A 26574-nucleotide genomic window follows, 5' to 3' on the forward strand; every position below is an offset into this window, starting at 1 on the left:
CCAGAGACCAGTGACTTATAAGCAGAAAACATTTCTCAGCGTTCTGGAATCTGAGAAGTTTGAGATCAAGACACTGGCAGATTCAGAGTCTGGTGAGAGCTCACTTCCTGGGTCATAGAAGGCTGTCTTTTTGCAGTGTCCTCACGTGGTGGAAGGGGTGAGGGAGCTCTCTGGGGTCTCTTCTATAAAGGCACTAATCCCATTCATGAGGGCTCCACCTTCATGACCTAATCATCCCCAAAGACCCCCCCGTCTCCTGGTACTATCACCTTGGGGGTTGGGTTTCAATACATGAATTTGGGGGGGACCCAAACAATCAACCTGTAGCACCTGGCAGGCACTCTCAGTAATCTATGGGCATTGTTAGAGCATGCATCAGAAAGCTAAGTCCATTCATTTACTCATTTGGCGCGCTTTTTTTTTTTTTTTTTTGAGGACACACCTTGTACTAGGCGCTAAGCAAGCCCCTGATGATAACAGCAATGAGCCCAACAGATATGCTTTCTGACTTTCTGAATTGGACAGTATAATGGAGGGGAGAGGGGTAGGCAATGGGAGAGCCAAACAGGACCATGCACTTTTGATGACAAATTGTGACAGGTGCTCTGAACGGACAGTGCTTTGTAAGGTCACAGTGCAGGAGAACTCCATCATCTAGGGAGTCAAAGAAGTCTTCCTTCTGAATGGACTTTGTTGCCGAGTTTGCAAGGATAAGGTTTGACATGGAGGGTGGGACATGAGGCAGAAGCAGGATGTGAGAAAGGGGTATCTGTTCTGTTGTGGTTTAATTTCATACTGTTGGAGGATCAGGGGATTTATTGATGTGAACTTAGAAGACTAAATTCCTCCAGTGCCTTTTCTGGCATGAGTTGCTGTCCTCTGGTATCACAGGGATGTGTATGAAGGGAACACAGACAATGCAAGGGAGACGGTTTAGGGGTCTGCGGGGAAGGCACCTGGCTGGCAAATAGGAAGGAGCCAATAGGATCGTGGAGTTAACACAGGGAACACCGGGCTGAGAGGCAGGAGAGTTAGATCTTGTCCCCAGCTAGCAGCTGTAGGATACAGATGAGAAAACTGGGCTTCAAGAAGATTGTGTATTTACCCAGGATATGCACCTGACAGGTGGTAAAACTTAAACTAAAATCCAGGCCTTCTTATTCCAGGTCTCTTGACTATACCACAAATGGAAGGATTTGAGAAAATAATCGCTGAGGTCCCTTCCAGGTTTAAAGTTCAATATTATGAATGATCCCCATGGTACTTCCTCAATAGTAAAGAGAAAAAAAATGAAAAAGAAAGAAAAGGAGGAAAGGTAAGGTCAACAAGGATGGAAGGAAGGAAGGATGGAAGGAAGGAAGGAAGTATGGAAGGAAGGGAGGAAAGAAAGAAAAAGAAAGAAAGAAAGAGAGAAAAGAAATGAGATGAAGACCCACAGAGACAGACAAAAAAGAAAAAGAGAAAGGAAAAGAGAAAAGAAAAAAATCTTAAATTTTATCTATGATTTTTCTACTTTGGAATATGTCCAACTTAATCATTTATAGAGCCGTTAAAGTCCACATCAGAGCACTTGCCAACTGAGTGTTCTGTCTCCAGCCCACCGTCAGGGCACTCACTAGGATGGATGTGAGACTTCCCTGCCATATTATCATAATGTTTATTCCAGCCAATGCTTGATTATCTGTGCCAAACACAGGGCAAACCATGGAGACACGAAGCCCTGAGAGAGTTCACACGGTTCTGAGTCATTAGCTCCACTATCCTCGCAGCTCCAAAAGCGGCCAAGCTGGAGGTGTCTGCAGAGCTTCATTGCCTTAACCTCTTCCATGCTATTGTGTTGAGCCTGTAGGTTCAGAAATGAGACATAACGCCAGGCAAAGAAACAATTTACTTTGCACCCAGGGCAGACACCAAGTTAAGTCACCTGGCCAAAATTAGGGTCTTGAAGGTAGGCAGTGCCTTGTCCTTTTATTTTTTACACCAAACCTCCTTTTGGCTACTCTAGGTATAAGGCAAATTTGCTTCTCCTCGAAGCCTTTTGGGCATTTCCTTTTTCCCTAAGCCATGGCGACCAGACACTGTTCTTCATGCCAATGTCTGCTTCACTGCCCTCCCCTGTCACACACACACAATTTTTCAGTTTACGCTTTTGTAAGAAATTTAAATGTGTTGCCAGTTAAACACAATATCAAAGGCCCCAAGTTGTTTAGTTCTGTTTCTCTATTAGAAGAAAGGAATCATGATAAAAATTGTGCTTTGTGGTTCTAATGGAATTTAGATATGTTTTTAAACAAAATGTTGGTAAGAGACACCTATCTCCTCCTCACCAAAACCCCTCATTTTATAAAACAAGTATTTTAAAAAGTTGGATCTATTTTTTTCTGTGGAATAGAAACTCAGGAGTGACGTTGAAACTTGCTGTTAGTAATACATAGCAACAGCTCCCGGGCTCTCCGTGGTGTAGAAAGAGCAAGCTAATGACTAAAATTGAGATATTCTGACGTGATATAATACATAGACAAATAAATTGTCTCTAAAAACAGCGTATTAATAGCACTCTCATTTTTAACCAAAGTTACTGTAAAACAGAAGGATCTTCTCAACGCTTATCCCAAATTCCATTATTTAAGTATTTCCAAGGGCTGGAGGAATATCTAGAAATGTACAGACCAGAAAGTACAAGAGAGTCAAGAGAGAAAATAAGGTCAGTTCTTCCTGACACACAAGCTACTTCAAAGGAAACTGGACATCTTTTAAGGAGCAAGGGACTGTCTTTTGGGGTCTAGGCCATCAGAAGACGGTTCTGTTCAGAAATGTCATCTGTGTGTCGTGGAATCCCCAGTCTAAGATTTAACTCAAGACTGGCTACACTGGGTCATGTCATTGGAGAGTAACCTATGTTACTTTAGAAAAGATGTTTGTTTTTTTTTTTGGCCACGCAGCATGTGGGATCTTACTTCCCCAACCAGAGATTGAACCCACACCCACTGCATTGGAAGCACAGAGTCTTAACCACTGGACCACCAGGGATGTCCCAAGATATTGTGTTTTAAGAAAAGACATTATTGCCCTTTGTGATGCTAACCCTCTGTTCAGGATACAGACACATCCCTAGTTCCTCTTAATGACCTATGATGTGTGTATAAACTGTGAGTTTGTATTCACACTTTTGAATGTATGTACATTTAGTCTGTATCTTTCAAGGTTATCAAGTTCAATAAGGTTTCCAACTACTTTGCAAAGTAATACTTTATTTTACTTTCTCCAAATGCTCTCATTTTCTATCTCCAAAAGGTGATCCTACGTCCCCTTTGGGCTCCACGGAAGCTGTTCATATTCTTTCACTACTTCTTCAAGATTTCTTTTTTTTAATTAATTTATTTATTTAAAAATTAAAAAAAAAATTATTTTAGGGCTTCCCTGGTGTCGCAGTCGTTGGAAGTCCGCCTGCTGATGCAGGGGACACGGGTTCGTGCCCCGGTGTGGGAGGATCCCACATGCCGCGGAGCGGCTGGACCCGTGGGCCATGGCCGCTAAGCCTGCGTGTCCGGAGCCTCTGCTCCACAGCGGGAGAGGCCACAACGGTGAGAGGCCCGCGTACCGCAAAAAACAAAAAAATTATTTTATTTTTGGCTGCGTTGGGTCTTCGTTGCTGCGCACGGGCTTTCTCTAGTTGTGGCGAGCATTGCGGTGCGCGGGCTTCTCATCGCGGTGGCTTCTCTTGTGGCAGGCTCTAGGCGCACAGGCTTCAGTAGTTGCAGCACATGGGCCCAGTAGTTGTGGCACTCGGACTCTAGAGCACAGGCTCAGTAGTTGTGGCGCACGGGCTTAGTTACTCTGCGGCATGAGGGATCTTCCTGGGCCAGGGCTCTAACCCGTGTCCCCTGCATTGGCAGGCGGATTCTTAACCACTGCGCCAGCAGGGAAGTCCCTGCAAGTTTTTTTTTTAAATCTCTCTTGGTCTTGCCCTAAGTTTCAGTACACAAGTTCGTCCTAGACATGTCCCCTTAAATCTGTCATCATCGATGGAATGCGTTTACCCTACCAATGAGTTTTTCCTTCCATATTTTCTATTCTAATCGGTTCTAATTGTTCTACCCATAGAGTTCTTTCATACCACCCTCCCCAATCTAAATTCTGTTCATTCTCCAAAGTTCATCTTTAGGTCATTTCCCCAACTCCCCCCACCATGTCCTTTCCCTCTTAATCCAATCCACTCCAAACTCCAAACTACTCTACCATTTCTGTTGGTCCCCTTGATGCCACCTCCAAGCCTCCTTTCATTGTTCTTAACCATTTTAGAGTTTTCTCTCTTGCTCTTGCCTTGACAGTGAGAGACCAAAGGCCAGATATCCCAATTTAGACTTGTTCTGTAGGAGGGAGCTTTGCATCTAGCAAGAGCCATACACTGCATTTTAGAGTCTTTAATGGTTTTTCCCTGTCAATCTTTGTCAAGAAGATATTTAGTCTGTCCTCTTGCTAAGTTTATTCCCCACCTGGATCCCTTTTATTGCATCTACACAAACAAGGACACACCTATTATGACTGTGGAAGCTGGTTATCTCAATATGAAGTAGCAGGAAGGGGATTCAGTGGGCTATCATGCTGATAGATTAAGACTCTGCAGTCTTTAGAGCAGCTACAAACTTCATGGAGGTGTTTGACTGAAAATTTTATGGTATCTTTGGGTAAAAGAAGGGAAATAAATTGTGCTGAATCTGAGCATATCTGGCTCCTGAAGCAGTCATTGCTCATTCTGAATTAACTCACTGGCCTTCTGGATTTTATATACTGTACAACCTCACAGGCTTGTCCTGCCACAGGCAGCGTGATTGACCTTCAGGGTACTAATAAGGTCAGCATTTGCTGCCCTGGTCCAACCCACCATGCGTACTCGGTTCTCATCACCACTTTTCTGAGCCAGGGACCTCATCTTTTCCTTATGCAGTTTCTATCGTCATAAGCTCAGGGTTAAGCCAACAGCAAGGTGATGTGTTACCAAAAAAAGTCAGTACAATCTTAGACTCATTGCAGCTTTGGGTGATGGCATCCTGGGCAGAGCTGACGTTCTAGCAGAGCCAAGAGTCTGGACACTGTTGATAAGGAACAGTTTAAAAGGCTGGAAGCTGTATCACCCAGAAAAGAGGATGAGAGCGAGCAACAGGATTCTCTTTTTATCTCTACGGGTTGGGAGGTAATGTGGAAGTGGGACTTTGTTCATATGAAAGCTAGGACTAGTGAGGTTAAATTATAGGGAAGCTCCGTAAGTTTAAAAATGGAAGGGATTGCATTGTAACTGGTGGGCACTCTCCTAACACTAGTCAGATGTAAGGACTTGCGTTCAGTGGTTAATCAAGATACTATGGAAGAGATGCCTGCATTACGTGAAACTAAAGAGACGCAAATCAGCTCTAACTCCAGCCTTCTTTGAATCTGTGATGGTTTCCAATTCATTTATGTCTTTCAAGAGATGTAGCACCTGAAACAAGTAAGACTCCAGATTTCGTATGGATGAAAAGATTTTATGCGAGGGCAGGATTGGGAGGGGGGAATGGGCAGGGGGAAGGTTTTTCCAATATTAATCTTGATGGTTTTGTTCTAGTAGGTCTATCTTGAAAACAGCAGTGGTCACTCACAAGGCGATACTAATTTTGTTCCCTCCTTCACAACCAGTACACAACTCATTACAGTCGCCCCTTACTATTCATGGGGGATTGGTTCCAGGACCCCCACGGATACCAAAATCCACAGATCTCAAGTGTCTTATATAAAACCCGGTAGTACCATCAGCTCTCTGTATCTGCGGGTTCCGCGTCTGCGAATTCAACCAATCTTGGATTGAATTTCGACTATAAGTACACGAGGATTTCAGGGATTCTAAAACCTCTAAAACTTTGAAAACTAATGTTTGGTTGCTTTTTCATGTCAATTTACAATGACTAAGAGTACCAAATAATTAGGCTTTGGGGGAATTATTCTTTGGAGAAAAAGTACCTTTTACTGAGTTGCTTTCATACATATATCACATTCAATCTCTAAAATAATTCTACAAGGTAAGCATTTTTATTCCAGTTTCACAGTTGATGGAGTTGGGGACTGCAGGCAACTTATTCAAGTTCACATGACCATAATGCTGCTGTGCTAGTCTTTGAATCTGGGCCTGTGTGATGCCACAGTCCTTTCACAGAATCCCATGGCTCTAATCGTATATCCTGCATATTTTTGAAAGATGGAAGGCAATGTTTAGAGAAGCCTGTTACTTCTGAAAGACATGACTTGGCTTTACAAGGATGGAGGAGTATTTGCTTAGCGGGTGGGAACTCCAGCTCTGGCAATGCACTAGCATGGGTCTGAATATCAGCTCTTCCCTCTTAAGTCGCTGAGTGCCCTTCAGCAAGTTCAATAACTTGTGTAGGTCTCTATCCTTATCTGAAAAATGGGAGTGCTAACAGTATCTTCCTCATAGGGCTGTTTTTAATAGTAAATGAAATAATATATGGAAAGCACCTAACACAGTGTGGACATGGTAAGTTTTAGCCATTGTGAGGAGTATACGGTTGACCCTTGAATGATACAAGTTGGAACAACACTGGTCTACTTATATGTGAACTTTTTTCTATAAATATATTGGAAGAATTTTTGGAGATTTGCAACAACTTGAAAAAACTTGGAGATGAACCGTGTAGCCTAGAAATATCGGTAAATACAGTACAGTATTGTAAATGTATTTTCTCTTCCTTATGAGGGATTTTCTTAACATTTCAAGATATAGTAGTTCTGTCACCCCTTCAAAGTTCCCTCGTGCCCCTTTGTGGTCAACGCCATCCTGCCATTTCTGGCCCCTGGCAATCGCTGACCTAATTCCTGTCCTTATAGTGTTGCCTTTTCCAGAAAATCACACTGGTAGAATCGTATAGTATGTCGCATTTTGAGTCTGCCTTCTTTCACTTAGCATAATGCTTTTGATATTCCTCCATGTTGTTCCATGTAGTAGTATGTTTTTTTAATGCTGAATAGTATTCCATTATATGGATATACCACATTTGTTTACCCAGTCATCAATTGACGGACATTTAATTTCTTTCTGGGTTTTGGTGATTTTGAATAAAAATTCATTTTGAAAGGGTTTTTTTTTTTTTTTTGAAAGTTGTCAGCCTTGGTTTTTAGCAACTTCCCATAACTTACTCATGTAGCAATTAGCAATCAGTACTTTTAGTTTGATTTGATATTAAGGAATTATCTTTTGCCTTTTCGCCTTTTCAACTGAAGTATTCATTCTGAAATACGATGACAACTAGGGCAGGCTGGCCATGGGAACTCAGCATAGATGCTCCAATAGGTAGCCTTCTTCCTGTACTTGTCATTCCAGGCCTGCGACTTTCCTCGTGGAGAATAGAATGCCACTTCTTCTCCGTATCTGAACAGGCAGATATTCTGCTCGAGGAGGGGACTCAGAAGGTAGTGGTTGTAGCTGCCTGAGATCCAATAGTCGCCCTTTGCAATAAGGCTGTGATATAAATAATCGCATGTGCATGGGTTTTCAACTTTACTCATGGGAAACTGGGAGCCGAACTTTAGTTCTTCAAACTGTTCCGTTTTGAAAATTACCTATCTGAGAAGTAAGAAGAAAAGGGCTTATAAAGACATCAAAGTTCTAAGATAGGTGAGTTCTGATTTATTACTTAGTGTATTCACTGAAACTGGAATTTGTCTTTTAGATTCATCTGCCTCTGGCATCACAGTGCTGCAGCGTGCTGCAGTATCACATTGCAAAGCTATGGCTGTTGAAACTTCTCTCTCTCTCTCTCTCTCTCTCTCTCTCTCTCTCGCTCTCTCTCTCGCTCTCTCTCTCGCTCTCGCTCTCTCTAACATCTTTCTTTTCCCAGAAAAAGGTAGGGGGGAGGAGAAGATGAAGCAAGGAAAAGGGGGTAAGGAGTGGAGAAGAAGGAAATAGAAACCCTGGGTAATTATATAGCACCTTTGATGTTAGAATCTCAAAAGTTGTTTTCAAAATCAACTCACTTGACACTACTTGACTGTCAGGACGGGGGAAACCAGGCAGGAACTGGAATGGGTTTTTGTAGAGAAACACAGTGCAGAGGTGAATTTTATGTGTCGACTGGCTGGGCCATGGGGTGCCCAGATATTTGGTCCAACCTTATTCTGGATGTTTCTGCGAAAGTGTTTTTTGGTGGAGATGAACATTTAAATTGGTGAATTTGAGTAAAGCAGATTATTTCCATAATGGGAGTGGGCCTCATCTAGTCAGTTGAAGGCCTGCATAGAACAAAAACTTGAGCTCTGGAACAAGAGGGAATTCTGCCAGCCCACTGCCTTGGGACTTGAATTGCAATTCTTCGTTGGGTCTCCAGCCTGTCAGCCTATCCTGCAGATTTTGGACTTATCAAGTGTCCGCAATTCCATGAACCAATTTCTTAAAATTTTTAAATAGTTATAGATAGATATAGATATAAATAGATACACACACATATCCTCTTGGTTTTGTTTCTCCAGAGAACCTTGACTAATGTACACAGCAAGTCAGTGGCAGAAGGAGAACAGCCATCTGAGTGGAGACAGGAGAGTCCAGTGGTTAATGGTAAAGGCCCTGGAGCCAATGAACCGCCTTCAAATTAAGGTTCTGCCAATCATCAGCTGTTTGCTCAGTCTCCTTATCTGGGGAGCAATTCTACCTACCTTACGAAAATGTGAAGGGGTAAGGGCCCTGGAAACCCAGCTGCAGTTACCGTTGTAATTAATATCTGAGTCTTAGTGGTACCTATTTTCTAGGTCTGCTTCCACACCACAATGGCAGAATTGAGTAAGACCTGCAAAGCTGAAAATATTCACTATCTGGCCCATGCTTGGAAAAGTTTGCTGACCTCTGAACTATGATGTGGGAAAATCTGACAGTAATACTGCACAAGTAATTTGACTAATGTTCTTTTTAATCAGAAACCACGTTCTTGCAAATCTATCTTGAAGTTGGTCTCTTTGTATTAAACTTTAAAACTTCTTAGAGGCATCAAACAGTCTTGCTAAGTCTCTGGGACGCAGGTTGTCGTGTTTGAGCAGAAATTAGCCATCCTTATGTTTTCTTGAGTAGGCTCCTTCTGAATCTATTAAAATTGCCAATATCATGTGTAACAGGCTTCTCAGAGATCTTGTTTTTGATTAGTTTGGGAATTAGTAATTTGGCCTAACCACCTTTGAGAAAAGGACAGAAATAATTACTCTAAAACTTGGAACATTTTCTGGGTTTGGGAGTGACAAGGTAGGGGATTTTGCTGGGATTATCTCATTTGAATTAGTGCCAGTCGAGGCATGCCAAGAACATTTCTCTTAAGAGCAAAAGGAAACATGTCTAGGGTGGCTGATGTTTACTAAACAATGTATACGCTGTAGGCATAGATATGCATCCACACATATGTCACAAATACACACACTCACATGTACGCATTTCAGGCACACCACTCTTCTTCCCACTGAGATTTATTTTGTTATAATTTTTCTATTGCTTCCAAGAGACAGAGACAGCCCTGTCTTCATTCTGTGACTCTTATAGTCCTAGACTGACTACATTGGTGACCACAGTGATGATTTCAGAATAGGTTGCATTCAGCCTTGCAAGTCCTACTCAGCAACAATTTCCCATCACCCCTTTAGCAGCATTCTCACTTGTCTTTAAGTTTGTTTGCTGGGCAAATGTCCAAGCAGTGACTGGGAGAATGAATCACTGCGGGGAATGACATCATAAGGGAGATTCAGGGGGTGCTCATCCACCCAAGGGGGGTACCTGCACACGCTGTGATGGGAACTGGGTGATGCGGATGGGGAAGACTATTTATCCTGACACAAGGGATACTTTCTGGCAGATGCGTTATCTGATTAGACTCTTAAAGGGTGAGTAATGACTATTGCCAAGAAAGTAAAGAGGAGCAGAAGGGACGAGTTTGAGTCAAAGGGTGCAGATGGTCAGAAGTCCCTAACAGTTACTCACTGGTCATCGGTTCTGCATCGCTTCCCCCTGTTTAAGTTCCTGCCTCCCCCTACTGCCCACTGCCACCCTGGATGTTTCCAGGGGAAGATGAATCAAGTCAACCCCATAATTGAGGAAGTGCCTTCTGACCTCTGGTCTCTGTGAAACTCTAACTTCTGTTTCTTCCTCTGTAACAGCGTCTCGCGGTAGGAAACACCACCGTCAGTTCATTCCTGCACGGGCGCCTTGCGTGGCAGGCTTGCCCTGGGTGGGGCGGGGTGTAGCTCTTCCACAGAACACTCTTTATCTGGATTAGATGAGAGGCTTGATCTGTCATTGGTGCTGTTTAACCAAAGAACTGCCTTCAGGACTTTCCTTAGTTAGTGAAACTATTGTTGACAAACCAAAACTGCATGCAGACTCACACCCACAGTTTATTCAAGCCAGGTAATACGCTAAGTGCATCGTGAAGGTAACAGTTTCTTTCTTGTCAGAAGCCCTGGGCTCAGATATCAGTCTGGTGGTTTCATAAACATCTTCCATTAAGATTCATTGTTAGCCAAGTGTCTGCAGGATCTGATTTAAACGTGTGATAAAACACAGTGGGGCATGTGTAGTTTACACGTACATGTAATTTACGTGTATAATTTACATGTTTAATTCTTTCCTGAATTTTTTCCTCTACTGTTCACAAACTTAGACATATCTCTTTCTTGAATTAAATAGTAAGTAAGAATTTTAATAAAGCACTCCCTGAATAAAATTTTAGAAAGTCTACTGCTAACTTTGATGGTTGGAAGATGGAACTGGTATGTCAGTGTTGATATTTGCTGGTGGTCCTCATCTCGCCTACATAATACGGTTTTGTGTAGGGATGTGAGCACTGCCTTACACAGCAATATGACACGATCCTTGATATTCCGCACAATTTTGGAGCAAAAGCATGACACTAAGACCCTTCTGACAGGCTTCCACTTTGCCCTGTTCAGCATTACAATGGGGCCATTCTTTTTCCAAGATAGTCATTGAGACCAGCACTATCAGATTATGGCTTGATAGCTATCTATCCCTTCGGTTTGATGTAAAAAGCAGGCATCCCTAATCACTCACAACTTAAAAAGGACACAATGTTATCAGAGAAGAAAGTTTTAAAGAAATATTTTAAACATTATTTCACAAACTTTCTAAACCCTTAAAGAAATCTGGCTTTCCATGCAAATATTTAAATAATACATGAAGCTGTTAAATTTGATGACTTTTTAAATTCCCTTCTGTTTTATGTATTTTATGTGGAGAGGGCCAGGGGACAGAAAGAATTTCACTGCTCCTTCTAGGATTTAATCACAAATACCTTGTTTTTTACTTCTGGGGAATACTATAAAGGGAAGTTGGGATGTGATCTGAAAGGCTTGGTTGATTCGATTATATCTGATGCATTTGTCAATTGATTGAAATTATCAGATTTCAGAAGTACCTAGGACAGAGGAAGCAATCTCCTGAAAGTGATAGCCCAGTGCTGGGTGACAGAGGGGATTGCACAGAGAGGACTTCTCCCTCCCCCATCTGAGTAACAGATGTTCTGTGTTCCCATCACAAGTGTCTTTTGCACATCCCTAGTCTGATATTCATATCATGAGGTTTCACGATCTGCCCATTCCATTCATCTGTTTCTTCTGGACTGTGAGCTCCTTGATACCAAGCATGTGTTCTTTATACTGTTTTCCTAAATCCTGGGCAGAGTAGATGCTCAATGAGCATTTTGGAAGGAAGGAAGGAAGATAGGAAGGAAGAGAGAAAATGAGGGAGAGAGGAAGGAAGGGAGGAAGAGGAAAAAGTTTACATATAATGTTTACAAAGATACTCAACAAGGTAGAACATGTACTTAGTTTGATGAGTCATTTGATTAATAACGAAGTATGATTTATTTAAGATTCAAATACAAGTTATAATTTAACAGGTACTCTGGGCCTGACATAATGAAAAATAAGTGCAATACATTTTAAAGGCTTTCAAGTCTTAAGTATAAACTAAACAGATGAGATTTTTCAACCTTAAGAATTACCTGGGATATTAGCTTTGGAAAGTGTAAAAGGCAAAAAGAGGGAAATTGCTGAAATGAAGTCAGGGGGATTATTTGCATAAATATGTACAGTCACTATAAACTTCCAAAGGAATTTAAAATCACAATATAAACTTCCAAAGGAATAAAAAGGAATTGCTAAAAGAAAGCAGCTTTACTTATTGTCTTTATGTATTGAACCAAAATATTTTAGTAAGTCTTACTGTTAAGTGGTTGATTTAATTCTTTGTAAAGTTATTTTTTTAAAACCTGGATAATGTAAATATGTTGGTTAATCATTGGAGAACTCCCAGTCTTCTTCTTTGTTCCACTTCGTAAACAACCAGAAGATTGTAAATCCTTGAAGTTTCCTTGGAGTTATCTTAGGTAAAGTCCAAAGTTTAAGGTAGTGTTCCATAAAGCATAAATCTCACGACCAAAGTCCCTAAATCTCACCGCCAAAGTCCCCTAAAGCAGAGAAGGATCAAAGGACACTCAGCATTCTAGGTTAGTCCTTACTTAGCCTGCTTTCAACCTGTTTCTTTAAAGATTCATCATACTTGGTGTTTCACCCACGACCTATCCAGCTTTTCTTTAAAATATACTTTTTTTAATCTTAGAATAGTTTTACTTATTTATTTTTATTTTTTAATATTTATTTGGCTGCATCAGGTCTTAGTTGCAGTGCATGGGCTTCTCTCTAGTTGTGGTGTGCTGGCTTCAGAGCGCACGGGCTTAGTTGCCCTGTGGCATGTGGGATCTCAGTTCCCTGACCAGGGATCGAACCCGCGTCTCCTGCGTTGGAAGGTGGATTCTTAACCACTGGACCACCAGGGAAGTCCCCTAGAACAGTTTTACATTTATAGAAAAATCGCAACAATAGTACAGAGAGTTCCCATACACTCTGTATCCAGTTTCCCCTATTATTAGCATCTTACATTAGTAAGTTACATTTGTTACAATTAATGAACCAGTATTGACACATTCCTATTAACTAAAGCCATAGTTTACTCAGATTTCCTTAGTTTTAGCCTAATATTCTTTTTCTGTTCCAGGATCCTGTCCTGGGTACCACCTTTCCTTTTGCTGTCAAATTTTCTTGGGTTCCCCTTGGCTGTAACAGATATTCAGACTTGCCTTGTCTTTGATGAACTTGACAGTTTGGAGGACTAGTGGTTAGGTATTTTGTAGAATGTCCCTCAGTTGGGATGTTTTTCTCATGATTAGATTACAGGTTTTTGGAAGGAAGACCCCAGATGAAGGGCACCTCTCAATACATCAAATCAAGAGAACATACTACCAATGTGACCTCTCAGTGTTGATGTTGACCTTGAGCTCCTGGCTGAGGTAGTAGTATCTGTCAGTTTTCTCCACTGCAGAGTTAGCTCTTTTCCTCCTGGTTCCAGACTGTCCTCTTTGGAAGGAAGTCACTAGGCACAACCCACACTTAAGAAGTGGACAGTTATCTTCCACCTCTGGGAGGGCAGAGTACAGAAATTGTTTGGAATTTTTTTGCACAGCCAATTTGTCTCTTCTCCGTTTATTTATTTATTCAATCATTTATTTATATACATATTATGGGTATTTATTTTTACTTTTGGTTGTAATCCAATTCTACTTTATTTTCTTGCTCAAATTGTTCCAATTTTGGCCATTAGGAGCTCTTTTAGTTGGCTTCTGTGTCCCTTTGACATATGTCTATCATTATGGGGTTTTCTTTTTTATCACTTTTTACAAAAACCTTCCGGCACAATAAGATACTTCAGACTCAACTTTGGTGTTTCCTGCCCCAGTCCTAGCATCAACCATGTCTCCAAGGAGCCCTAGTTCCTTTTACTGGAGGATGCTATAAGAAACCAAGGTTTGAGGTCTAGGTATTCTTGGTGTTGTTGCTTCTAGGTCCTCTCAGCTGACAGAGAAAAGAAATTCATGTGTGTACATTAACTTGTATTTATATGCATGTCTATAAATATTTGTATATGTAACCAAATATTTGTATATGTAGCCATACAGACACATCTATACCTCTATTCAGCTAAACATACAGTGTTTCCAGTGTGGATCCATTAACATATGGATCATTCTAGCCTTCTCCCTTTGCTTATCTGTAAACTCTTATGCCAACAATGAGAAATCTGACTCCACTGTCGGTCATTCATTTACTTAATTGTCAATTTCCAGCATGCAGGTATAGTAAATCTGAATTGTGCATCTGTACCCCTGTGGGAAACAACTTTATCAACTCAAGCACAAAGCTTGCTTTCAGTTTCTTTTGCCTTTGGTCTTACAGACTCCACTTACTTCCAAAGTTACTAGGGTCAACACCAATTTCCCCCAAGCCCGAAACCCCTTGATGGGTTGTTTTACGCATTTACAGTATAGTTAACTTGTTTCCTCACATTCTGCATTCCATCTCTGGGATCCCCAAACTCCAGATGATTTTTTTGAATTTGCATACATTGAAGTTCATGCTTTAAACCTAATACATGAGGTTCATGTATTAAAATAACGTTTTAAATTACCTAACGTCTAGCAAAACTGATAAACTATGGCCTACCTTGTGTCAGGCCCTATAACAATGTCATTCGGTGGGGCTTTATCTTGTAGTCTCCTCGGAACAGCCCTGATGTGTCCCTGCATAATCAAGGCCCAGGCACCCCAGTCTAGGAAGCACGGACTACGGAAACTGCCTTGTGATATTTATGGCCGCGTCTCTGAAATTCTAGGATTCCTTAGATTTGTGTAACCACATTTCTCTTAGCTGTTCCAGAATCTGCAAAACACGATCTGTTTGGAGAACTGCATTTACATAAAGTTAGAATTTTTTTTCTTGTTGCTCTTTTGCTCCTAGGAAGAAAGTAATTTAAACTGCAGGGGAGAATAATAACTACTGAAGTCAATACTAGCTTTTGTCTAGAACAAATGCCATCAGCGCAACTTAAATTAGAATCCCCTTTGTCAGTCTGGGTTTGCTGAAAACAACGATTAAGTTGCTCTGCACTCACAAGCGATCTGCTGCTATATTGTTTTTTTATGGGCTTTATTTGTTGCCCCAACCACATTATCCAAACAGCATGTGCAAAATTATGCCAATGAAGGACAGGCAATGGTTGTGTGTTGCTGTTATTGTTGGGTGGGGGTGAGGGATAGGACTGGCTGGAATTAGCACATTAACAAATAAATTGTCGTCCTGAAGGACTTTCATGCTTTGTAAATCTTTCCAACTTCATTTTACCTAACTCCCAGGATGATCGTCCACCACATGATGGTATAAAGTTGTCCCCAGTGGGGAATATTTATTTCTAATGGTGCCATGACAGATTGAGGACTTGGTAGGAGCGATGCTCTGGAGTTGTATGATTGAGCTGAAAAGTTTAAGAAAAATATACTTAAAATCGTAACATTTATGTAGTAAGGCACTGGACTGTATCTTTTGTTTGTTTGTTTAAGCTACTATTTTTTAAACATCTTTATTGGAGTATAATTGCTTTACAATTGTGTGTTAGTTTCTGCTTTATAACGAAGTGAATCAGTTATACATACGTTCCCATATCTCTTCCCTCTTGCTGGATTGTATCTTTTGATGTGCTGCCCCACTGAGAGATTGCAAGCATCCCTGGGGGTGGAGCCTCCCCTGTGGTAGGAGGGACTGCTGGGTGGGACTTTTCTGCATGTTAGTTATAGATCAAACAGCCACCTGTTGTGCAATGGGAAACTTGGAACCCAGAGAAGGAATCTAAAAGCAGATGCTTCAGGTTGAGATGTCCTTTGGCGCTTAGCAATGTCGATTAGGTGTAATAACAGAACTCCACCTCTGAAGAGATAGAAAAAGGTTTCCCCCAAACTTTCCAGAATATTATTTTTGTTCACAGAAGCTAAGCATACTTTGTCATCCAAATACTTGGTTTTGAATGACTGGGAGGAAGAACCAGCTTAGTCAGGAAGGACAAGCTTACCTGAACTGTTCACTTCAGGCTGGAGGAAGGGCTGAGAAAAGGAGTGGCTGGGCTGGGTCATGCAGCCTGGACTGTTGTCACGGCCCCCACGAGTGGTGATTTCAGGTGAAACGTGCCTGACATTGGGAGGGTTCTCAGGACTCCCATGATCGCCATGCCCGAGCTCTGAGGGTCAGACTCTACCTGCTTAAGACAAGGGTGGGATTTCACCCAAAGGGAAGAAGTAATGATCTCTTATCCCAGAGGAAGAGGAGGCTCGGTTTGGACCAGGCTGAGAAGATTCTTCTCTTTTTTCTGGGAACCAAGTTGGGCTTGGACTCTGAACTGCGGAGGTGGGGACGGTGCCAGGGGAGGCCCATGGAACCTAGACCGGGGTGCAGAGGTTGAGTCTGAGCCTGAAATCCTGACAGTATCCAACTCTAGAAGCAGTTATGAATTTCACCGAGCTTATGGCCAAGTCTTCTATAAGGTTTTATGAAAACCCTGATCTCAGATGTACTATGTACAGATGTATTGCAGGGGGTTAAGGAGAATCAGACCCCCTCTTGGAGGCTGGAGAAAAGGATGCTATGAGGACAGAGATGCATGGCCCAGTAGAGTTGCACTCTTATATAAGAAGCAGCAGCAGAAGGCTGCAGGCCAAGAAGCATGAAAAAAGCAACCCCCCAAAACTTACCCCTGAGAACATATGTGATGGCACCTTGAGAAACCTCAGATTAGCTGGGAGGCATGGGGTGAGGGTGTATGTGGGTGTTGGGGAGTGGGGGCTACATCTGAGTAACTAAATCAGGAGGGGCTCATGCAGTAATGTCTTGGGAGGGCAAAGATGGGAACCTAATTTCAGTTCAAGGTCACAGTTTGGAAATGTGAAGGACACAGAAGTCCCACTTAATTTTCTTCAGCTCCTAAGCATGTTTCTACGAATTTTATCCCGTGAAAGGAATGCTACTGCACATCAGAAACAAATTCAGTGGCTAATTTGAAAAAGCAGTTATTTAAAAATAGAACAATATTTCAAACATTTTAAGCTAAGGCAGCACATGGGAGTCACATTGCCCCCTTTCTCTTCTTCCCATAACTCCGACGTATGTGCTTTCTTGTGCACACAAGTTCACTCTTCTCTCTCAAACATCCTTAGCACAAGTGGAGTACTTATGTTCTTTACAATCCTAAAACCTTCGATTATAACCCACGCTAACGTAACAAAGGTAATAAAATGTGGAAGCTTGCCAAACATTTGTAGAGTACTGTGCCATTCACAAAGCACTTCAAAAATATTTGATCTCATTGGAATAACACTTTCTTGCCAGCGTAGCTGTGTAGGTTTCTTTCCATTTTCTTTTATTTTATTATTTTTATTTATTTATTTATTTATGTATGTATGTATGTGTAAGCAAGAACTCATTTTTAAAGACTGGGCAGACACGAGCTCCCACTAGCTTTCTAGATTCAGCACACAGGAAAACAACGTTCAGTTTCCTTTTTTGGTATCACATGCTCGATCTCTAAACAGATACATGAAGTGGGTCTCTAAACTGTGAGTGGAAGTAAGCTAATCATTGACATTCCAGACACTTTGCTACTTGACACACTTAAACAAAAAATGGCCAGCCGCTCTGCAAACTAAGTTTCTACTCTGGAGAAAAATGATCCCCTTAAGGGGCCCACACAGCTCTGCTGAGGTTCCTGGTAGACTGTGACCTGTCTGCTTGTTTTTTTTTCCAGCATCCCTTGGAGTACCCCGCTCAGAGACTGGCACAAAGGGAGTGGGTATCGTTGTTGAACAGGAAAAAATAAGGTAATTGCCACCAAAGGAACACTCCCTCAGTCCCAAGCCTTTGCTAACAAGTGCCAGATTGAATCCTCTTAACTACCATGTGATGTATTGATTATAATCCTATTTCACAGATGAAGAAACTGAGGCTGTGATAATGTGATATAATAAGAAATATATATTTGGTCTTTGTCCTCGGTTCCTGGCACAGAGATCCTACAATCCTTGTAATTTCCTGAGCAATAGGGGTGATAAAGAGCATATTTTGTTATCATATTTGTTGTAGTCCTCAATTCCTGACTCAAGGGCTTCTAAGCTTTTGGGATCTCTGGAGTGATAAGAATGTCATTCTTATGCTAATGAGATGACTGGTGGCTGGGGTCCTCTAAAGAGCCTCAGGATGGGGGCTGGTCACTGGAAAGACCACAATGAGAGGATCGGAACTTTCATCCCCACCCCCTGACTTCCAGGTGGAGGGGAGGAGCTGGAGACTGAGGTAATCACCAATGGCCGTGATTTAATCAATCATGCCTATGTAATGAAACCTCCATAAAAAGCCCTAAACTGCTTGGGGGCGGGGGTTTGGGGTGATTTAAAGAGCTCCTGGTTGGTAAACCGACTGAGGTGCCGGGAGGGTGGTATGCCCACATACCTTGTCCTGTGCATCTCGTCCACTGACTGTTCTAAGTTGTATCCTTTATAAGAAGCTGGTAATAATAAGTAAAGCTTCTTCCTGAGTTCTGTGAGCTGATCTAGCAAATTACCAAACCCGAGGAGAGGATGCTGGGAATCCCCGATTTACAGCCGGTGGGTCAGAAGTATGGGAGGTCCAGAACTTACACTGGGTGTCTGAAGTTTTGTGGGACTGAACCCTCAGCTTGTGGGATCCCATGCTAACTCTGAGAAGCTAGTATCATAACTGAGTTAAATTGTAGGACACAGTTGGTGTCCAGAGACTTGGAGAATTGCTTGGTGTGGAAAACCCACACTTGGATATCACAACTGTTATGAGTAAAAATGGTTTATAGAGGCTCAGAGAGATTAACTTGTCTAACTCCACACAGCCTAAGAGTGTAAAAGCTGGTATTTGAACCGAATTCCTCAGATTTTAATTCCGTAATACCATGTTGTCTACTGTTTTATCTGTTTAACTTCTGGAACATTCTTATTAATCCTGGTGCTGATAAAAAATGTATTTCATGAGAAACCCACAGTGGCACTTCAAAATGAATTTTTGTAATCTTTACGAGAGAAAAACAAAGCATAAATACACCACTGAATGTCACAGTGAGTGGCTGAAGTGCTACGTCTGGAAATTAAGTCTCTGGTCCCAGGTTCACTATGGACTAAAAATATTAATTCTGATAAAATAGGTGGTTTCTCACTTTTGCTTATTTTGTTTTACTCTTTCAAAACATAAGCAACTCATTATCTGTGTTTTTGCTTATGAGATAATATTAAACTTCAGGAAACCACATTGTTCACTTCAGTGGAACCAGCTGGGGAAAAGGCATGATAAAAATTAGAAGGATCACTCCCGCTAACAATAATTCCACCACCAGCAGCAAAACCAACAGCATAATCATCACCACTACCCTACCACCAGTAAGACGACCACCACCACCATCACCATCAGCATTAGGTTTTCTTGGGGCAAGACAGAAGGTGTCGATTTCTCTTCCTTATGTGGATATCACATTTATGACTTCCCTTTCACTAAAAAGTTATGTCCCACCACTATCCAAGCCTATTCAGACTTCAAACATTGAAACATGGTTTTGACAGGATACAGAGTTTTAGTAAGTAAAAACAAAGAACTAAGCCACGTTAATGGCAGGGGTAGTTTACAAACTCTTTTTGATCAGTCAGATTTTTTTCATCATTTATATAGAAGTGGTCAATTTTCAAAAATGTCTTTGAAGTAAGTTTGAATATACGCTTTTTCTGACTTACCCCCACACCTCCGAAAATGTGTGCGCGCACATACACACACACTCGCTCACACACTCAGACACACTCAGACACACACACTCACATGATTCTATAATAACATTTAGCTCTTCCTTATGAATTTATGTTATACAAATACAAATGTCTCTCTCACTACTTGTCTTTCGAGGCCCTAGATGACTAATAAACTGGGGATCAGACTTCGCTCTCTGCACAGCGTAGTTTCTAATCTATAGTGACCTGTGTTATGAGCACAATCCCTATGTTTAAAAACTGTAACAAGTAGATAATGACTAAGATTAATTTTCTTAATCAACCAGTTAGATTTTGAGCACACAAACAGATATTTTCCTTTTCTAGATATCAGTATAAAATCTATTAAGAATCCATCTGAAACTGTTCTCAAAGTCTATGACATCTCTTATTTTATGATGGTAAACTCTCCCTATTCAGAATGGATTTGTTTTGAAAAAGGCCTCATTCAGAGGCAGGCTGTTGAGTAAAGGGAATAATCAAACTGAGTATGAAACTGTTTGTGTTTTGGTTAAAAACAAGCTTTTACTAAAATGTAATACAGTGATTCTGAGTGGGTAAGTAAAAATTCTGGGGATGGTGTATGTGTTGGTTATTTTGAAAATGCATTCTGAGATGGCAGATTGAAAAAGAAAATCCTTGATTTCATTAAATAAACAGTAAAAAACATTGCAACTTAAGTTTAAACTTTCTGGGATGGCATGATAAGTGTGGTGGGGTTTAGGACAGAGGATAGCTGACGGTCTTAAAAAATTTTTTTCACATGTCAAAAAGATGTATGAAAGGTTAAAAAACGTTGTAAGAAGACTTTTTTCTTGTGCGGCTTCTAACTTGATTTTTAAAGAAATTCACAAAATAGAACTCCAGAAATATTTTGAGAAATGGCCTCTGCAATGAAATAGAGGTATAGTCTTAGGGCGACTGTTTTGAAGGTTAATGCTCATTTTAGTATTAAAGTTCTAGTATACTCACTTAAAAAAATAGATTAGGGGCTTCCCTGGTGGCACAGTGGTTGAGAGTCTGCCTGCCGATGCAGGGGACACGGGTTCGTGCCCCGGTCTGGGAAGATCCCACATGCCGCGGAGCGGCTGGGCCCGTGAGCCATGGCCGCTGAGCCTGCACATCCGGAGCCTGTGCTCCGCAACGGGAGAGGCCACAAGAGTGAGAGGCCCGTGTACCGCAAAAAAAAAAAAAAAAAAAAGGAAGACACATATGCTGGCTCCTACTCTGTAGTTTCTCTACTGTCTAATCTGAGAGGCAGGATGGGCAGCCAGGTGCCCAGACACATATGGGCACCCAGGTGTGATGTGTTACCACACCCCAAACGGAAAGAGCAATATATTTCCTGCTCAGCACAACTCCCCTATTCTGGACGTACAGGTTTCACCAATGTCCAATTTCTTAGACAAGAAAATAGCTGGTCCAATGTAGGTTCACGAGCGATCAGTGTTTCTAAAATCTAAGACCCTTTGTTTCAGCCCCGTGTGGCAGTCTTGCATCCCCCCAGGCAGCTGTGCATTCATGGGAATCCACTGAAGTCATTTGTCGGCAAGGAATTCCCTGATTGGGCTTGGGACATGATGCAGCTATTTTTAGGGTTTCAGCTGGTGTCCTTACCAGTTCCACATGATCTAGAAGTTGCTCCACTTCCTTCTATTGAGATAATTTGGGAAATGAGTGTTAGATGGAATTTCAGTCTCTGCATCTATCATTACTGATGTTTTAAAATAAACAAGTTCTTAGAATTCTTTCCACCAACCGGAAAAAATCTAGTTGCCACTTCAGGTTTGAGTGCCTTAGGAAATTATGGGAAAAATCAGCTAAAGCGAGTTGCGAATCTTGGGCCTCTGTCACTATACGAGTAAGTCAAAGAAGGAGCCTCGCTTGGGACCAGCTTGCAGGGTAATTTTCACACTGGACTCTGCTGAGCATCACTGTAAAGGATGACAGATTGTGAGATGGTAGGGCAGGGTCACATCCTCTACATCCCCTGGGGTGCTTGTTAAGACTCTCAGACTCCACCCAGATCTTCTGATCAGACTCCTCAGGAGTTAAACCCAATAACTTGCATTTCTTATGGACTCCCAGGTGACTCTTAAACACACGCAAAAGCTTCAGAACCACTGCCGACTGTCCATAGATTTAGGAGCTGGAAATTGGGGTCTGGGCTGCCCCCATCCCCATTCCACATTCATCTACTTTACACATGGGAAGAAACACTTCTGTGGCCAAAAAATTTTAAAAGTTAGAAATAACTATTCCAGTGTAAACATCTGAAAAAGACCTTCTCATGCTTATTTTCACTGATGATTTCTTTCTAGTTAGAATACAAATGAATGCATAAGAAAGTGATTTTGTCCAGAAAACGTCAGGATATAGAAAGCCACTTACTTCATTCATCTACCACAAGGACCCAGTTCTGCATCTCCAGCTGCAACTGATCTGTAGGATTCGGGAGACTCCCAGGAGTGTTGGGCCAGGGTGTCTGGGATTAATGGCCTGCCACCATTGCACATCCAGGACCCTACTCCCCCGTCCACTTCTCAGATTTGGCCTTCAGCCCAAGAGCTCCTCATTGCAAAGTTTAAGAATGTGACATATACAAGCATGATCACAGAATGCATTCCATATGCTGGCTTTTGGGTCACACAGAATGAAGACATTAAGAACATGTTAATATGGTTGCTTGTAAGACAATTTTGTGGTTTTTGCTGTCCTAAATACCTGAAATAAGTCTTTCTTATTGTGTCAAATTTAACAAGAAATCTAGAAGATGAAAGGAAGTAGTGGAACTAAAACTTCCAAATTTTAACTCATATAATATACCATTGAGTTTCACATGTTATGAAAACTTATTACTATGACTCAGATAAGTTTCGTAGGGTAAAAACTTCAAATCCATAAAAATACAGTACATAGTAACTCACAAATGTTAATTAATTTATTAAGCATCTATTATATACAAAGCTCCATTCTATATATTTTGTGAGAACTACAAAGGGGATAATATATTGATTCAGGCTTTCAAGGAATGTACAATTGAACAGAGTGTAAAGGAGAGGAGTAATGCTCATATAAGACTCTGTAGCAAATGCAAGGATTAGAGCTCTGTCGTTACATATGAGAGAAGGGGAGGTCTGAGTGCTTCTTTGAAGCTGTTGTACTTTCACAAAGGTATACTTTTTAAAGATGGTACCTTTTGCCATGGATTCTTTGCTGTATTTGTGTGTGTGTGTGTGTGTGTGTGTGCGCGCGTGTGTGTCTGCCTTCCTCTGAGTATTTATTTCTGTATGTTTTGGCTTTTATTTTACAGGTTATTAAAAGAGTACATATGCACTAGAATATTAAAAAGTTAACCTAGAAGCAATTACTATTGTCAGTTTCCTATATATCTTTTAGAGATATCCTATGAAATTATAAGCATAATGTATGTACATATTCTTTTCTAATCCCTCCTTTTTAAAAAGCAATAAATATCAGCACATGATATACACCATTTTTGCTTTTACCTTGGAGATTATTTCCAAGAAATACATATATAGTTATTGCACTTTAAAAATGGCTGCAGGCTTCCCTGGTGGCGCAGTGGTTGAGAGTCCGCCTGCCGATGCAGGGGACCCGGGTTCGTACCCTGGTCCGGGAGGATTCCACGTGCCGCGGAGCGGCTGGGCCCGTGGGCCATGGCCGCTGAGCCTGCGCGTCCGGAGCCTGCACTCCGCAATGGGAGAGGCCACAGCAGTGAGAGGCCCACGTACCGCAATAAATAAATAAATAAATAAAAATTAAAATGGCTGCAGAGTATTGTATTATCTGAATTGTATTCATAGTATTCTATTATCCATAATTATTTTAACTAATTCTCTATAATAGTCATTTATAAAGTTTCCAGTTTGTTGCTGTTTCAAAAATTTCTAGAAGTAGGATTGTGGAATATATGCACTGTATGCATACATGGTTACCTTGGAAATTTTTAATATGAATGTAAAGTCTAAAGTTAATGAATACCTTTACCACCCACCCAAACAATCCAATGTATAAACACTTTAACTCCAATCACCTCCTCCTTACTTCTATACCATTGCTGTATTTTAGTTTTATCATTTTTGTTTAACTCTGAAAGTATATTATTATTGTTGTTTGCCACATTAAAAGTTTGTTTATGTATGCCCACAATTTTACATATTTCTTTACTCACCATTCTTTCTTTCATCCCAGACCTTTCGTCTAGGATTAGTTTCTTTCTATGTGAAATGCTTATTTGGAAGTTCTTAAAGCCAGGGTCTGTTAGTTGGAAACTTTATTAGTTTTTATTTACCATAAAATATCTTTATTTCATCGTCATATTTGAATGATTTGTGGGTATAAAATTTTAGTTTTTGAGTTATCTTTTTCTCAGCATATTGAAAATATTATTCCACTATCTTCTGATTTTCATTATTGCTGCTAAGAAGTCAGCTGCCAGTATAATTGTTACCCCTTTGCAGATGATTCTTCTTTTCTGGCTGCTTTTAAGATCCTCTTATTATGTTTTTTCTACAGTTTGATTATGATGTGTATAGTTGTGGATCTTAAAAAACTTAATTTTCTTTGAAAGATTCATCTTTCAAATATGAGAATTTGAATCTTTTGACAGTAACAGAAAATTCGTAGCCATTTTCATTTTGAATATTGCCTCTTCTCCATTCTCTTTATTACATCCCTCTGAAAATCTGATTGTGATTTTGGGATTCTGAAACTCACTCTATGCTACAAGATTCTTAATATCTTTCTAATTTTCAGCACTTCATTTTCTCTCTCTGCTGCATTAGTGTAATTTCTGCTGAACCATTTTCCATTTCAGTGAATCAGTCTTAAACTGTGCCTGTTGTGTAGCCTGAAAATTGAGCTTTGACTTTCAATCACTATATTTTTGTTTTTAGACATTCTTTTGGATTCTTTTTGAATTTTCTTGATTGATTTTATAATCTCTCATTCATGACTCCTGTTTATGTGTTTGTTGTAGTGCTGACTATGGACTCATGTTCCTTGGAACTTTATCTGTAGTAGTCTTTGAAGCCTTAGTTGAAAGTAATTTCCTTCAAAGATAATATGCATTTACTTCTACCTTGTAGAGCAGGGCACTACCCACTAGGGGCTATTTTAAAATCAGTTCTAGATTTGAAGTAGTGTGAATTTGGGCTGAATATTCCCATGAAAACTAGATTATGGTTATGAATTCTCAGGGGAGAGATTTTTCCCTTCAACCCAGCTCCAAGGTTGAGAGACACAAGCACTTTTTAATGGTCCCTTCTGTGGGTTCTTAGGTTTGTCTGCTGTTCCTAGATTACTCATGGGTCTTCCTTTCAGACTCCCCCCTTTGGTTGCACATGAGGATTTGTCTTATGCCTCACAGTTTGCACAGTTGTCAAAAACAGAAGCTCAAAATAGTCATGATTTAAAAGATTTCCCCAGAGCAAAAGCCAGATTCAGTGCTTAGTTACCTATATATATTTCTCCTTTTAATTAACTTTTACCCTCCATTGATTTTCTTTTCTCCCTTATTCATGAGTGCATTTATAAAGAGGTTTATTTTTTTAAATAAAAGCAGCATCTATCTTTGTTGTTTTCAGTGGAAGAGCAGATCAGGCTATTGCTCTAAAATTATGTCAAGAAACAGCAGCCCATAAAATTCTCAAGAGCTGAGCTTCAGTTCCTTCCCACAGACACTTCAATTCTTGTCTCTCTGAGGCATACACTAAGATCACGATAATGGGGGCAGTTACAGTGCAGTGCAGTGGGGATGCTGGTGCCTTTGATGGAAAAGTGAGGGCTTTCACTTCTGCTGTAGCAGCAGGACTGCACTGACACTACATTCTTCTGCTCACCCAGGTCAGGGGGATGTTGTGTGAGTTCCTCTTACATCCAAACATTTCTGGCACCGCCAAAGTTTCTCACCTGATACTAATTGTATGACCAACTTTGAAGAAAGTATTAACCTCAAGTTGAAAGCTATATCTATCTGTGTTTATGGCACTGGGGTTACAGGAATAATCTGGTGAGTTTTCCGAGAGTGGATTTGTCTGCTCCTGTTGCCATAACAAAATACCACAGACCGGGTGGCTTGAACAACAGAAATTTATTTTCTTGTGGTTCTGGAGGCTGGAAGTCCCAGATCAAGGTCTGGCAGGGTTGGTTCCTGGTGAGAACTCTCTTCCCGGCTTGCAGATGGATGTCATCTTGCTGTGTGCTCACATGGTCTTTCTGAGGTGCAGGCTTGGGGGAAGAGAGAGATAGAGAGAGGGAGATTGAGGGGGAGAGAGAGAGGGCTCTCTTCTGTCTCTTCTTATAAGGGCACCAAACCTATCTAATCCAATTGGATTAGGGATCCACAGTTACGACCTCATTTAACCTTAATTACTTCCTTAGAGGCCCAACTCCAAATACAGCCACTCTGGGGGGTTAGGGCTTCACCATATGAAATTGGGGGGGGCGGACACAAACATTCAGTTTGTGAATGAACTCACCTATACGAATGTCAGGTGTTAGGGGACTATTACAGGTTACAATCCGAGGCAGTGACAGCCAGTTTTAGCCCTTGGAAGGCTTTGCTCTGATGTTTACCTGCTTGGTGATACACTAGGCCTGTGTTTCAAAGCAGGGTGTTTAAATCTCAAAGGGGTGGACAGTGCATTAGGAGAAAGGATAAAATATTAGAGCCCTATTTATAATTATTTCATCTTATCATTTTACAATTTGTTTTTGTGTTTTATATATATATGGAAAGTATTTTACTACACTTATACATGTATGTAGTTTATATAATCATAAATATACTCATAACAAG

General features: G+C 40.9%; 1 long non-coding RNA gene across 1 annotated transcript in view; it reads left to right on the plus strand.

Annotated features, from left to right (window-relative positions):
• LOC117310677 (uncharacterized) overlaps nt 1-26574 on the plus strand; it is a 46054-nt gene that overhangs the window by 10614 nt on the left and 8866 nt on the right. Inside the window, exon 3 of the long non-coding RNA XR_004524749.2 lies at nt 17720-17792. This is a non-coding gene — a long non-coding RNA (uncharacterized lncRNA). The remainder of the gene's footprint in view (nt 1-17719; nt 17793-26574) is intronic.

This window comes from Tursiops truncatus, unplaced genomic scaffold, assembly GCF_011762595.2.
Source record: "Tursiops truncatus isolate mTurTru1 unplaced genomic scaffold, mTurTru1.mat.Y mat_scaffold_119_arrow_ctg1, whole genome shotgun sequence".
NCBI lineage: Eukaryota > Metazoa > Chordata > Mammalia > Artiodactyla > Delphinidae > Tursiops > Tursiops truncatus.